This window comes from Capra hircus, chromosome 12, assembly GCF_001704415.2.
Source record: "Capra hircus breed San Clemente chromosome 12, ASM170441v1, whole genome shotgun sequence".
In the NCBI taxonomy this organism is placed as follows: domain Eukaryota; kingdom Metazoa; phylum Chordata; class Mammalia; order Artiodactyla; family Bovidae; genus Capra; species Capra hircus.
In genome coordinates, this window is record NC_030819.1 from 53,749,684 (window position 1) to 53,765,331 (window position 15,648).

The 15,648-nt window shown below is 47.5% G+C and overlaps 1 protein-coding gene across 3 annotated transcripts in view; it reads left to right on the forward strand.

Moving 5' to 3' along the window:
- Positions 1-15,648, forward strand: part of WASF3 (WAS protein family member 3) — a 76,494-nt gene that overhangs the window by 21,443 nt on the left and 39,403 nt on the right. For 2 of the 3 annotated variants that reach the window (XM_018056581.1, XM_018056583.1), the window contains exon 2: positions 14,663-14,755. The gene's annotated coding sequence lies outside the window, so the exon portion shown is untranslated. Of the gene's footprint in view, positions 1-6,188; positions 6,322-14,662; positions 14,756-15,648 lie in introns of those variants that run through there. The other variant, XM_018056582.1, reaches the window with a different exon arrangement.

The window sequence follows — 15,648 nt, forward strand, 5'->3', positions numbered from 1 at the left end:
TGTCCATGAAATTCTCCAGGCAAGAACACTGGAGTCAATTGTGATTCCCTTCTCCAGAGGGTCTTACCAACCCAGGGATCGAACCAGGTCTCCTGCATTGCAGGCAGATTCTTTACTGTCTGAGCCACAGGAAAGTCCTCTTCGCACCTGCTCTTCTGTTAATCTCTGGATGGAGCGTGACTTAGTTCCCTTAGTTCCCTGTTTTTGTTCAGACGAATCCCTGGGCCGAAGGGAGTCTTCTGTTTTGTGAGAGGATTTGTTTGGGAAGAGTTTCAATTTGTTCTGTCAGGCATCAGATATAGCACTAAGAGTGGTTCATCTTGGGACCGGCTTGGGCAGCGGGAGCCGGCAGGTGCCAGCAGAGCACAGAAGGAAGTGAGCGCGCCTGGCGGGAACTGCCAGGACCAGCAGGTCGATCGCGATCAGTAGGACTGTGGCCGTGACCACGCAGCAGGCATCGGGGACTGTATGGCCTGGCCAGTTACCTATGTCGCAAGTGACCAAGTTCCATGAAAGTTAGAGGCCTTGACCTGGCGTGGGGGTGTCCATAGATGCCTGTGTAGGAGGCATCTTGCTGATTCAACATTGGTTGAATGCTGAGAGTAAAAACCCTTTGGGAATGATTTTGCATATATCTGGTATTTAAATCTCCCCTTTGGTTATTTCTTCAAAGCACCATGGAGCTGGGCAGATGTGTCTGTGCGCTTCTCTTGCAGTTACATTAAAAGCAGTCCCGTCGGTGAAGGTTGTGGTGGAGTGGACCGTCTTCTTCTCAGTGTTAGATCTCGCGCTCTGTGTGATCTTGGATGCGGTTAGACTTGCGCTGCTTGGCTAGATGATGCTTTAGATTTTAGCCTTGGTGAACAAACACCCTTGTCATGCGTCTCACGCTGAACTGGAGCAGGGCAGCATCCTGTCCCCATGTTGGTTCCTTGACTGACCACCACCACCTCTTCCTGGATTTCTGCCAGCGCGGGTGAAGGTGGCCTCATAAGCTCAGGTTACAGCAGTGAATGGGGAATGTAAACACGCCTTTGTTCTCGTGTGTGTAACTTTCCCTCCCCTGTGAATGAAACCCATTCCGTTTGGGCAAGCTGGTGCTGAGCCCACATCTGAATAGCGTTAACAACAGGATTTCTCATTAATATGCTTTGTCCATCCTCACCAGCAAGACACCGTCCGGATGTTCTTGGCTGGAGGCTGGAATGCTCGGGTTTCTACCCTGCTCTTTTCTTATCTGTGATCCTCTGCTGAGAAGATCTCTCTTCCCCATTTAATCAGACTCAGAAAAAAAAAGGGTGAATCTTCTGACTACTGTTTTTAATTGTAAGATTGCCATCTCTCACTCTGTAAAAAGATGTAATGTGATGTTTACTTTCACTTCAGTCATTTTTAAAAAAAATTTTGACCTTTCTTATTTGAGTGGAAAACTAAAAGGAGGCATAAGTTGATAAGTTGATGATTTTTATAAAATGTCTTTCTTCCTACAGATCTCATCTTTAAATGTAGCTCTTAAACCAGAAATATCCCCTGAAAATCTACTTGTAGAAAGTAATCTGGCTGAGACCTAGGTACAAGGCAGATCTAGATGAGATCACAGAGGAAAAGTTGCAAATAAATACGTCTAAAATCTGATAGTCTCATAATTCTCTAGTTTCTTCTGTATGAAAAGTAGGGATGAAACGCCACATGGACTTAAAGTAGGCTGGCTATTGACTCCCATGTTATGTGTTGTGGGCTGTCTGGGCACCAGGGATTCATCAGTGAACCAGACAGTGAAAAAACTTTGCGCCACCCCTGCTGAGCTGCCATTAATGGGAGAAGTGGGCAGCAGAGGAGGAAACTTAGTCAGTTACACACACGTGTGCATTGGAAGGGGGCAGGTGGCCTGGGGGAAGAGGAATCCCTGCAGGACAGGGAGGTGGCCAGAGTCCGAAGGGAGAGAGGAGCGCAGAGTGGTGAAGGGAGGGGAGGCTAGGGGCCAGGTGCCTCTCCCAGGCCATTGCAAGGCTTGTGGCTTTTACCTGAGTGAGGTGACCAGCCTGTAGAGAGTTTCAGACCAGGAGAGGCGGAGATCCAGCTCCCCTGCTGACGGAATTGCTCTACCTTCTGAGTGGGGAACAGGCTGTTGGGAGCCATAGGTGGAGCCCAGGCCTCCCTGGGCAGGTTGCCTTCCTGCACTTTCTGAGTTTTATGTTTGGGGCTGAAAGAGGTGAGAGCTTGTAAGTTCGCCTCCTGGGGATACTGAAGGGTAAACCATAAAGGACCCAGACACTTTTTCAGTTGTCTTAACGCCACCTTTATTTTTCTAGACCTGAAATTAAGTCACCTGAAATTCGCTCTTGGTTTTTATTTTACATTTTGGCTTTTGCTTTACATTTTAAGTCAACTTCAGATTTTTTTTTATTATAGTTGATATTCTTTTTATATCATCTGTTAATGTTTGCCTCGTTAGCATTTATTTCACATGAGATTCTCTTGCAGATTTATTTATTTACCCTTTCTGGAATGCTTACCAGTAGAATCCATGCTCCACAAAAACAAGGAATTGTATCTTTTACTGCATTTTTTACTAGGTCCCTAGTACCTAGGCACTAGTACATAGTAGATACCCAAGAAATAATCTTTTCGTAAGTTAATACTGTAGATACTATTTTGTATGCTTTCCCATGTAATCTCTTGTCATAAGACTTTTAACCATGTAATTTGGAAGTCTTGTAAAATGCAACATAGGTGGTTGCCTAATAATTTATTTTACAAACCTAACATAATTTGCTTTAAATTGTTTGTCCTATTTCTCCAGTGTTTTATTATTTTAAATAACACTAAGGGGAGCATCTTAATGCACGAATCTTTGCCCACATTTGTGTTTACTCCTTTAGAATATATTTATATATATAGCATGGAGAAGGCGATGGCACCCCACTCCAGTATTCTTGCCTGGAAAATCCCATGGACAGAGAAGCCTGGTAGGCTGCAGTCCATGGCGTCGCTAAGAGTCGGGGACACGACTGAGCGACTTCACTTTCACTTTTCACTTTCATGCATTGGAGAAGGAAATGGCAACCCACTCCAGTGTTCTTGCCTGGAGAATCCCAGGGATGGGGGAGCCTGGTGGGCTTCCGTCTATGGGGTTGCACAGAGTCGGACGCAACTGAAGTGACTTAGCTGCAGCAGCAGCATATATATAGTGACACATTGTAACTCGGATGGTAAAGAATCCGCCTCCACTGCAGGAGATCTGGGTTCCTTTCCTGAGTCGGGAGGATCCCCTGGAGGAGGGCATGGCACCCCACTCCAGTATTCTTCCCTGGAGAATCTCATGGACAGAGGAGCCCGGTGGGCTGTACAGTCCGTGGGGTCACAGAGTCTGACAAGGCTGAGCGACTTTCACTGTCGCTTCCATATATATAAAGAATTGCTAGTTGAAATCATTTGAATAATTTAAGGCTCTTAACATACACTGACAACAGAAGTATAACAGTTTCTACCTCCACTGGCATTTTGGGGGAGCGCCTTTCCGCTGGCGCTTGCTCTCAGAGGCTGTTTCTTCTCATCCGTGTTCATCCCCTTGGCCTCCCGCCTGCCAGGTCTCTGTTCTGCCTGCCCAGTTGCGGCCGTGCTGGCGGACCCTGACATTCTTACTCTGGGCTCAGCTCTGTTCACTGGGGCTCTGGGGGTCTCCCTGCACCTCGGGTCCCCTCCTCCAGGCTGGTAAGTGTTCCCTTTCCGTCACGACCTGCTCCTCCTGCCCTGTTCCCTGTGGAGACAAGTGAAGGTTGGGGGTGTGCGAGCCATTCTCAGTTCCTTCCCATTTCCTCTTTAGCGATGAGCTACTTTCCAGGCGACTGAAATTTCACCTGTCTTTCTGGGCGGTTATCATTCCCCCCTATTTCTGTCTCCTCCCATGGGCTGTGTTTTTCCTCCTCAGTGTGTTTCTGACGTGGCTACTGCAGGGTGTGACCGGGGGCTCCGGAGACTTGAATGCGGACGTATCATAGACTGTGATAGCTGCATGTATCTGTCTCGTTTGCATGAACAGGTCCCCTTTGGGAGAGGGGGCAGCGTTTACGGACCCCTTTGTTACAGCGGCTGTGACTATACTCTGTCCCCAGGGAGAAAAAGAACTGACGTTACTTGTTGAATTGCTCGTGAAATCTTTATGTCAGGTTTAGTGGTAGACAGAAAGCTTTGAAATAGATTTTCATTCTGGAATACATAAAAATTGTCATGGTGATGGGAAAAACCCAGCCCTCTGCTGTGCATTTATATCCACTATTTCCATCTGATAAGGTGCAGATTTCTTAAGTATTTTTGTGCATTTATGTGATATTTTTGGTCCAAATTTAAGATTCAGCATATTGAGTGAAACTAAACAGTAGTCCTAATCTGGTTATGGTCTGTTTGGTGTCTGGCAGTATGCTGATTGCTGACTGTGTGGTACTTTGGGAGGTTGTAATATTGTTTAGTCCGAGTTTGAAGAGGAAGGATATTGTTGTGGGGAGGCCAGAGTGACTGCCCTCATATCTGAGTTACATCTGTCCTTCTCTTGAAGGAGCTTGGACCTGCAGGACTCAAGGTATAGGTGAAGAAGTAGCCACGCTTTCCGGCAGTTGTAGAAACTCTGTGGGTCCCTGTAGGGGCCGACTGTGGTCCATGTGAGGGTCAGGGTTGAGAGAAAGTCAGGGTGAGAGAATCAGGTGGGACTGGAAGTTAAAGGAATGGACAGAAGCCAGGGGCATATGGGAATCAAGGCGGGTCATAGCAAGGAAATAGACACCATGGAGACACCAAGTGGGTCAGGTTCCCAGGTTCTCAAGAACCCACACAGAGTCAGAAGCCAGGGACCATTTATAAAGGTGAAAGCAACTTGAATCATTGCTAAGGAAACCTCCTTGATATTTACTAATGATGGCCTGGGATGGACTTTCTAACAGCTGCAGCGAGGAAGGTGAGGCCAAAGCCAAGAGCCACGCCAGGGTTGGGATGTGAAGTCGGACCTTGGTCTCCGCGATGGTTTCTTGATAGGAGATGTCATAACACTGGTCCAGCGTCCCCCTGTGGTGTGCATGGTGTTATTCTAGACAGCATGAAATGTAAGCTGCTGTTTTTACCCTCCAGAGCTTCTCATTGAGGTGAGAAGACAGAGCCTCTGCATCCAGAGGGAAACCTCAGTAGGAAGAAGAGGAGTTGGGTGTTTGTTTGGGTGCTTATCCTGAGTTCCATTGAAGCCGGAGGAGGTGGTGAGCGGGCTTGCCTGGGGGTGCTTAGGAAATGTTATACTAGGTGGGACTTCAGTGAGGAGGATGTAGAGAGGGCCCTTCCCCCTCCCACCTTTCCATGCTGTGCACCCCTGGAGCCCAATTCCTCAACGGTAAGCTAGTTAATTTCTGCCTTGCTTGTTGGCATCATGCTCGTTGTAGAGATTAAACGGGACGATTTATGTGAGAGCCCTTTGTAAATGGCACCATGGATTCAGATGTAAGGTGTTATTAATAATTTGCCATTTGCAGCAGGGGCCTGTTGGATCACAGCTCCGTTTTAATTCATTCATCATATGTAAATGAGGTTGTATTTTTGCAATCAGAGGTGTTTGATGAAGGTCATGATTAGACATTGAGGTAAGGAGTCAGAGAGACTGTTTTTTAGTAAAGTTAGTGTATGTCTGAGATCTTAAGTTACAAACTTATAAATACATAATTAGTACTGAAAATTAATGTTTAATGTGAATTTGGAGGGTTTTACATTTTTGGTTAATAAAAAGAGGAAATATATCTGAAGAGTAAGTTACTGAGCTGTGAAAAAAACAGAGTCCATTTAGTAGCAAAATCACACGATGCTTCTCATTCCACATTCTAGAACAGACTATTTTTAGCATCTGTTTGAATCAGTGATGAATCCCAGTTACAGGATTCAGTAATTAAAGCAGAGAAAAATATAACATTGTGTAGGCAAGAAAATCTTTTTACTTGAGTTGACTCTGTCTCAGGGTTCAGACTGCTATCGTTGGGGTCTGCCCAGAATTGTCAGTCTGTCATCCCCGCGGGGTCACAAACAAGAAGAGTGCCAGGACCTCAGCCAAGGACACAGTGTCCCCTTTTTAAGAAGGGAAGTTTAGAAAAAAAAAAAACGCTTGGGATGTCTCTAATGGGTAAGCTTGTGGTAACTGTGTCATCTGCAGGGTTCTGGAAGAAGTGCTCAGGGGTCCCCGGGCGGCCCCCTGTTTGCCTGTCCTCGGGCCCTCCGCGACGGTCAGGCCTGCCCCTCTGTCTCCTGCCTCGGTCCTGCCGCTTGGTTGTTCTTTCCGTTCTCCGGCTGCCTGTGAGTATTGTGAAAGCACAGGGCGCACAGCTGCCAGTTGGTCCTGGTCCACATTTGTATCTAATGGTTGTGGATTGCTCCATAACGTTGCTAAACAGCTCCCTGAAAACTTGCTCCCAGTCAGCAATCTCTCCTCGAGCTGGGAGCCTTATTTTATCCTGCGCAAGTTATTATTACTTTGTCTTTTATGCCCCTTCTGCAAAAGCTCATTAACTGTTGGGCTGCATTGAATCGGGGGTTCTGTTGACCCAGATTCTCCCGCCGCTCCCCTGGGTGGAGCCCCGCCCTTGGGGTGGTGACCACGGGACTGACACCAGGGCACGAGGCACCTGGCTGAAGTAGGTCACGAAGATGCAGTATGATTTTCTTTTTTTTAAACCAAGGCATTTGGGAAAGTTCACTTATTTGACAAATGCCTTTTGATCATTGCTTGCATGCCAAGCATTGAGCCAGGTACTAGGAATTAAAAGATCTTTGGGAGTGAAGAGTGCAGTTTTAGGACTCAGGTGGCTGCCCACAGCCAGACCTCTCTGCTGTGTGTTGAAAATGTTATATGTGTATGTGCTAAGTCGCTTCAGTCGTGTCTGACTCTGTGCAACGCTATGGACTGTAGCCTGCCAGGCTCCTCTGTCCATTGGATTCTCCAGTACTTGAGTGGGTTGCCGTGCCCTCCTCCAGGGGATCTGCCCGACCCAGGGATCAGACCCATGTCTTTTACGGCTCCTGCATTGGCAGGCAGATTCTTTACCACTAGCGCCACCTGGGAAGCCCTGAAAATATTATATATATATTTACAAACGCTTAACAGTCATAGTTGGCAGAAGCAACAAATAATTAGAAAATCCACTTTTCCTTTGAAAACTCATTGTTTACTGTGAATTTCCAAACTTTTGCAGCCTCTGAGTTCTCTGGTCTCCCAGTGGCTCGGGTGTCTTGTGCTGTGTTTATGAATAACCAGGCAGACGTAAGACCAGACCTAATCTGGGCTTCTTCGATCGTCTTGGTTTTAGACTCTTGTGTGCTCATTTACTGGTTTACCGTTTGTTTTGTTCTGGACCCAGGATGGTTGAGGAGGTCTCTGAGCTCCTTTCTGTGTGAAACCCTGGGGGTATAAGGATGAGGCAATCCTCCTGCAGCCTGGGGGGCAGTCACAGTGCCCAGGGGCCAGGCAGGGCCAGCGCCGGGTCAGCGATGGAGGCTCTCGCGGCGGTGGTACCATCTGGGAGGCCAGCTTGTCCCAGGGATCATTCCTTTGATTCTTGGTCTCATTTTTGTATTCCAGGGAATTTAAGCTTAAATAACCTGCCTTAGAGTGTGTAAGTGGGAGCCCGGTCTGAGCTGGATTCTGGCTCCAGAGCCCACCATACCATGCCGTCCTGCATTGCCCCGCCCACAGAGGACGGGGTGGGCTCCACCTGCAGCTAGCAGTGTACGTGATCATTCATTGGTCAGAGGGCGGCCAAGGGCGTACAGGTGGGAGGGCAGGTGTGGGAGATGCAGGTGGGGAGGAGGGCCAGGTGGGGAAACCTGTGGAGCCTGCCCAGGAATTGGCTATGCCGCCCCGTGGGGTGGGGTGGGGTGGGGTGGTGTGGTGCTCATTGTGCGGGGACCCCAAGGAAAAGCCGGCGGAGCAGGCAGGCTGGCTGTGTTAATGGGAGGGTGCACTGCGGCCCCCAGTGCCTCTGATGCACCTGCCTCTGTGAAGGGCAAGCTGGAGCACCTGGGGAAGGCCAGAGGGGCTGGGAGCCCTCCCCTGCCTTCAGATCCTTGGAAGCCTGCAGAGGTGGGGGGTGGCTGAGGTGGATTCTTTGGTTTCCAAGGGCAGACAGAGAGCACGGGTTTGAAGTGATAAAGATGCAGGCTTGAACCGAATACAGAGCTGGTGTTCACAGCGAGAGGTTACAGTGTCCCCTGCCTGAGCAGTGTTCAGGAGAAGCACCCAGGGGTGGGGCAACCCAGAGGGGAGCCTGCAGTGAGCAGTGGGTGGCTCTCTGGCCTTCCCGCTGCGGCCACTGCATTTCCTGTAGCTGCCCAGACCTCAGCAGAGAGGACAGACACTTTATTTTGTGAGCAGGCTCTGGATCTGGGAACTTTCTGACCCCCTCATGATGCCTTCATCTTTAGTTGGTGGTGGAGCACTTGTCTATATTGACCTCGCATCGTCCCTGTGCCTCTGAGGACAGGAATCAGTCTTGTGGTGTCACTTTATTCTGCACGCACATCTAAGTCTTGTCTTGTTTGTGGCAGCTGGTCCTCTCCTCCCAGGACACTGTGCGGGATTGCTCTGGCCACGTAGCGCTTTCAAGCCTCATTTCCGCCCGATTCGTGACTGTGTTTCTTAAGTGTCGTAGGAAGATGCTCAGTGGTTGAATGGATTGTGAGGTGTTGATGTGGCCCAGATCTCCATCTGGGTTATTTTGAGTCTCTGGTTGGGGATTGTTAGCCCAGAGGTATGGGCCAGCTGTGGCTCTCTGCACAGCCACGTTGTATCAAGAATTGATCATTTTGTCTTCCTATTATACTGGGTAGTTATTGATCATGTACTCTTGCCTGGCAAATCCCATGGACGGAGGAGCCTGGTGGGCTGCAGTCCATGGGGTCGCTAGGAGTCGGACTCAACTGAGCGATTTCACTTTCACTTTTCACTTTCATGCATTGGAGAAGGGAATGGCAACCCACTCCAGTGTTCTTGCCTGGAGAATCCCAGGGGCGGGGGAGCCTGGTGGGCTGCCGTCTCTGGGGTGACACAGAGTCGGACACGGCTGAAGTGACTTAGCAGCAGCAGCATTGATCATGAAATGAAGGGGGAGAAACCGTTGTTTTTATGATCCTAGCATATAAATCTGTGATACATACTTTTTAAATGGACAAATGCTTAAAACTGGGAGGATTTTTCTCCATCTGCATCCTCATAAGATTATTAATGTGGTTGTGTTCATTGTTAAATGAGTGTGCCTAGTTGGGAGTGGGCTCTGAATGTCAGCCGACGTTATTCTTGTGTTTTACACCACAGTGCCTCTCCCGCTGCTTGTTTTATGTGTACACACACCAGGACTGTGTGTGTGTGTGTGTGTGTGTGTGTGTGTCCCTCAGGGCACCAGGACTGTGTGTGTGTGTGTGTGTGTGTGTGTGTGTCCCTCAGGGCACCAGGACTCTGTGTGTGTGTGTGTGTCTGTGTGTGTGTCTGTGTGTCTGTGTGTGTGTGTGTGTCCCTCAGGGCACCAGGACTGTGGTGTGTGTGTGTGTGTCTGTGTGTGTGTCTGTGTGTCTGTGTGTGTGTGTGTGTCCCTCAGGGCACCAGGACTCTGTGTGTGTGTGTGTGTGTGTATGTGTGTGTCTGCGTGTCCCTCAGGGCACCAGGACTGTGTGTGTGTGTGTGTGTGTGTGTCTGCGTGTCCCTCAGGGCACCAGGACTGTGTGTGTGTGTGGATGTGTCTCTCTCTCTCTCACACACACACCCTGTTCCTCCCCAGGGGAAGCTCTCAGGGCACCGAGACCATGTCTCGCACACACACAGGGCGCCAGGACCATGTGTACCCCTCAGCACTTCTACACAGGAGCTCCCTACGTGTGGAGCTGGGCTGTGGGGCCGGCTAAGTGTGTCCCTAGCGGCCCTGACCTGAGAGGTATAAAATGACTCCAGCCATGGGAGCTGAAGCTCAGATAACCAACCTGAGTGAGAGGCCAGGCGGAGCAACACAGAGGTTGCTGTTTTATCGTATTGTTAGACACACACTTCTAGCTAAAACCATTCCTGTTAGACATGCTGATGAAACGTTTCTCTGAAGATGGTGGAGTCTGCGTGTTCCAGGGTGCTCACCATCTTGTAAGTAGAGCTTGCTCTGTGTAGAGTGAAGATAGTTGATGCTGTGATCTCCTGGATGGAGAGGAACTTAGACTCTGAGTCTGAGGAGGAAGGTGGCCCCGGAATGAAGTGCAAAAACCACCGTCCTGGACCATGTGTGCGTGTCATGTGTACGCAGCTCCCCATTTCCGGAAAACTGGAATTCAGAAGCTTAGGCGGGATGGCAGGGACCAAAATAGTAAACAAATCCTGATACAATCAGATTAGGTTAATTATTGGCAGATTACCAGTGAGTTATTTAGACACAACCTGTTCTCAGGTTAGATGTTTTCACATCACAGAGTTCCTTCTTTCGTGTTGACTTTGGATGTTGTAGGAACTAAGAGGAAAGGGCAAAATCCCAGGGACTGCTTTATTATCACTGACCTTTTGAAAGTGCTGTTTAGAACAAAATGCCTTATTTCGTAAGTAAATTCAATCATTTCTTTCGCAGAAGAGTGTAGACCAAGTTCAGCTGAACCGCTTAGAAGCTGAGTGGCCTGTAATCTATCTGAAATAACCTGAACTCAGGATCAAGCCACTCTCCTCTCCCTTCTCTGCTGCTTTTTTTTAAGAAAAAGACATATTTTTCTAGATAGATATTTATCCTGGCTCTGTTGATTTTCCTTGATCTACATTATGACTTATTGTAGTTTCAAAATAATAGTTTTTCCTTATTCTTTATTTTTTCTCCCCCCTCCCTTTTTTTTTTTTTTTTTTGTACTTCACAGGAAAAGGGATTTTAAGTTAATAGCAGTGTTTTAAGGATTAGGCTGTGATCTGACGCCAGCATGAGTGCACTCTGATGCCCCCACGTTGAGGACTTTACTGGAGACCTGACCGGACGAGGATAGCCAAGTCTTGGTGGGATTTTAAAGGGAGGAGTCCTCAAGCTCACTCAGTTTGTTCCTTTGTCCTTTGACTTCTTCATCCATCTATTCAACAAATAATTGCATGTCTGCGTGCCTTTCTCTTGGTGTTCCCTCTCGCAGATCTGGTGACCACCCCTCAGCTCAGAATCACAAGCCTGCAGCGTTAAGAGCTGCACTGTTCCATCTCTTAGCCACTAGCCACGCATTGCTATGCATGTGAGTGTGTGCGTGCTAAGTCGCTTCAGTTGTGTCTACTCTTCGCGACCCCATGGACTATAGCCCCTCTGTCCATGGGATTCTCCAGGCAAGAATACGGGAGTGGGTTGCCATGCCCTCCTGCAGGGGATCTTCCCGACCAGGGATCGAACCCTCATCTCTTATGTCTCCTGCATTGGCAGGCGGATTCTTTATCGCTAGCACCACCTGGAAGGCCCCATGTATTGCTGTTTAATGTTAATTAAGAAATAAAATGGAAAACTCAGTTCCTCAGTAACACTTGTCAAGGTCAAGCAATCACTCAAGTGCCATCTGTGGCTCAGGCTGTACATGGACCAGTGTCCATCTGTGGAGCACATCCATTGGTGTGGGTTGGGGGTGTATATGGAGGAGCTGAGCCAGGAAGTGCTGCCTCTGCCCCAGGCCCAGCCCTACCCCGAGACACCCCAGTGCCCATCTGCTCCATCACCCAGCACCATGCCTCTCAAGTTCATTCCCATTAAAAACTTCTCCCCTGTCTCATTGTAGGTCTTGGTCACCTGTCATCTGAATTAAGGCTGCAGTGTTGCCAAGGTTGTGAATTCCTCCCCCATCCCCCATTGCTGTCACTCCACCTCTGTGCACTCGATACCACACACATACCATCGTCACATTGAATGCTGATTCCTTGTCGATAGGACTTTTCTTCTGGGGTACCAGGAAGTTCTTGTGGGTGCAGTATAGGCTTTGACTTGACAGGATAGGGACACACACATGAAGCCTGACACATCACCCCAGCAGGTAAGTGTTCTTTGAGTAGACAAAGGGAGGAATGGGTGGGTGAAGGAGGCCACTCTAGGTTGCACTGTGAAGGCTGGAGCCAATTTGGATGCACAGAAATCAGAAGAAAAGAGGCATTCGTGGTGGGGACCATCACAGACCCACGCCTGTTGGCAGGAAGTGAAGGGCGCTGTGCTCCCAGGAGTAGCCACATGTTCAACTACCATGGAGGAGCGGCGTGTTCAGCACCATGGCCAGGGCTTCACCGGGAGTTACACGTTGATGGTGTGGCATATAACCGTGTTTCCCTGAGCTGGTGTGACACCTCTCTGTAGAGGCACTACATTTCACACTTCACAGCCTTCACCTGTAACTTCCAAGGAGTTAAAGATTCACATTCCCCTGTAAAGTGAGGCAGCACATTCACAGAGCCGAGTTAATTCTTCAAGCCCTTCATAGCTCCTGACTTAGCTTAGACGTGTTGGCCAGTCAGTAGGAAAGAAGAGTGCACGTGTGCATATCCCGAGGAGGTCCTGTGATGCACATTGTGTGATGTGGTAACTAAGAGAACAGTGGTGGCCAGACAGCCTGTCTGGACTCTGCCCCTCCAAAGCTGTGTCATCTGGACAAGACACCTTCCCATCCCCAGTTTCCTCTTTTTTTTAATGAGGGTGTTTACCTGTGTCAACCAAAGAAAACCACGCAGCCTGAAAGTTGGGAGTTATGTTTCATTTGGGAGGGTGGCCCTACTGAGGACTAGAGCCTGGAAGATAGCCCCGCAGTTTCTCTGAGGAACTGCTCCAAATGAGCATCAGAAGGTCACTAGCAATCATAAAAGACAGACGTCTCAAGTTAATGATTTTAGTGCTTTTCTGTGTGTGGGAGGATGCAGGGATCTGGGCTCATGGAACGTAGTCCTTCATCCTCTGTCTTAACTGCTTAGGGCCGGTATCCTGTTTTTCTCCATTCTGAATCCCCTCAGGGCTGACTTGTCAGGGCAGCTGCCGTGGCTGCTGGTTGGATGGTAGGCAGCGTTCTTTGTTTATTGAAATGGCAGGGAGCATGGTTCTGTCCTGCCTTGCGAAGGCTGAGTTAGATGTGAGTGACATATTAGCATTCTGCTTAGTCTGCAGTGAGACATTTACCACTAGATAACTAATAGCAGAATATTAGTTGCATAGCCTTTCACATGAGTGGGGAAATCCACACTTGTGTTTCCCGAAGGAAGAGGTAACCCAGGGCTGTAAATACAAAGCGTCACCCGGGACACATGTTTGTGGACACTGGCCTTGCCCTTATGCACGGCTAGCAGATATATATAATAACCCCATCCAAAGTGAAACATACATGCTGGTTACTTTCAGAGTCATGTAGATGAGGTGATCTGGTTCAGGGGCAATTTGGCCCAGATCGTCTAAAACCCAGAGATACTTCTCTGTCTTTGAAAATAGGATGATCACTTATGCAAATGACTTAGGGAAAAGTCATTTTTAATTTTGCATAATCAAGCGCCCGCCGTACAGCTGCTCCTGAGAAAGGGGAAGGAAGTCATGTGCTGCCGTTAATTTTAAGTGAGCAGACTAGGACATGTGTGGATCAGAGTGTCATTGAACGATCTATTTTTTTTTTTTTTTCACACTTTCGAAAGGATGGTGATGATCCTAACTCTGGGTGTTCATTATCTGCCGGCCCACATACAGCTCACAACACAGCCCTTTCTAGACTTTGGACTGCTCGCCTTCCCTAAGGACATTGCATCCTGTCCTTTCCTGGGCCTGCTTTCCTAGCTTCACCCCTCCCCACCCGCCCTTGATCTCCCGGGGAGCTTTTGCTCTACTCCACCCACTTCCGGGCGCTCTGCCCTTTCCTACATCTACTGTGTTGTGTTGTATCTGCCAGCATCCGCCACCCTCACAGGGTTGAGCAGGCGTCTTCTCAGTGATTTTTGTGTCCACAGTGTTGGAAAGGGGGGGCCAACTTAGGCCAGGTACTTGGAAAATTTTGTCAGATGAATGAATGCTTGTCCACTATACCTTTCTAAACTGTATTCTCCACAGTGAACCATACCTCTGAGTAGGAAGCTATACTGTTTTTTTGGTACCACATAGCTTCTTCTCACTGGTGAACAGTATTTAACTTCAGGTGACTCTGTAGACTTGCTGTTACTGTCAGTCATCCTGGAAACACTAGGGTCAGTTCAGCCCACATGGAGTCTTTGTCACTGTTTTATCCCCATTTGTACTATCGAAATATTTTTGAAGTGATCACCAAAATTTTTATGGACTTGAAATAAGAGTTCTTGTGCAAAGGATTGGTATTCCATTATTTGAGGGCGGTCACAAGCCTGCAGTGTGTGTGAGCAGTTCCACTGAACAGACCTGTGATTTACTGGGCTTTTGTGTCTCTTCCCTTTGGCTGTTGTTTACTCGACTCCCTGAAGTTACTTGCGGAGCTCATTCCAAGAAAAGGAGTGGGAGTCATACCGGAATGTGCCTTCCTTATTAGCTCCCTGCTAATTAAAAAAGAACTAGTTCTGGGACTGGAGCTCCCCTGATGAAATAATCAGAATGCGAGATTTGAATTTTAAACTTTCTTGGAGACTCGAGTGCATTTTGCTTGCCGGTGTTTAATTTTACTTTTTCCTTTTCAGCTTTAATTTTGATTGCTGTTACTACTGATACCTGAGCCAGTGGTGATGCTACCTAGGGGACATTTCTGCAACCCATAAGTCAGCAGCTACACGGTAAGAGTGTGTGCGTTTCGTCATTAAAGCCATTTATTTTCTATAGCATTGTAGTTCACGATGTTAATTTGAAATAGAATAGGAGAAAGTATGTTAATGTTCCTAAATATTAATATAGTTTAATATATAAATATTAATAGCCAGGTATTATATCAAGCTTTTGTTCCTAGTCAACAGTAAGGATTTGAAAGAGGAAAACTGAAATTTGATATATTCATTTCCTGTTAATTTTTATGTGAACCACAAATGTGGCTATGAAGTTTCTGACTCATTAAACTGGGTCTCATATTCTCCCCTGTATATTTTGCACATTTACTTCAGAATTGTCCTAGTCAGTGAAAGAAAGCAAGAAAAAGAAATATAAGGTATATGGATAGGGAAAGAGGCAAAAGCAAATTCAGGGCTCCCCTCGCCAGGGGCCTCAGAAATGTGGGTTCGCCTGCTAGCCTCTGATGTAGCAGGGAGGGTAGGGGCTGGGAGTCGCTGCTGAATACCAGCCCGTACTATCCACTACATTTTGGTTTCTGTGGTTGTGATCTGAAACTCATGAATGCAAGGCAACACATTTATATCACTTGTGGGTTTAAATTACTGTTTTCTTTTAAGTTCAAAGGTAAAAGTCAGCATCATCTATTGAGAGGTCTTATTTTGGCATTTTCTTCTTTCTGTTAATGTAACTAGAAAGCTGTGTATAGTACTTAAAAGTTATGCATTGGTTTCAACTTCATTAAATAGCCTTTGTTTTTTTAAAGAAAAAGGCTATCTGAAACAATGTTTAGATGTCCTCTCAAATTCTATGAGTATAACAACATTATTTGTTAACGCTGTTGTAACTGTCACTTAGCTTTGGTGGAGTTAACAGTTGTTTTGTATGTTTGCTGTCATGTCTTAGA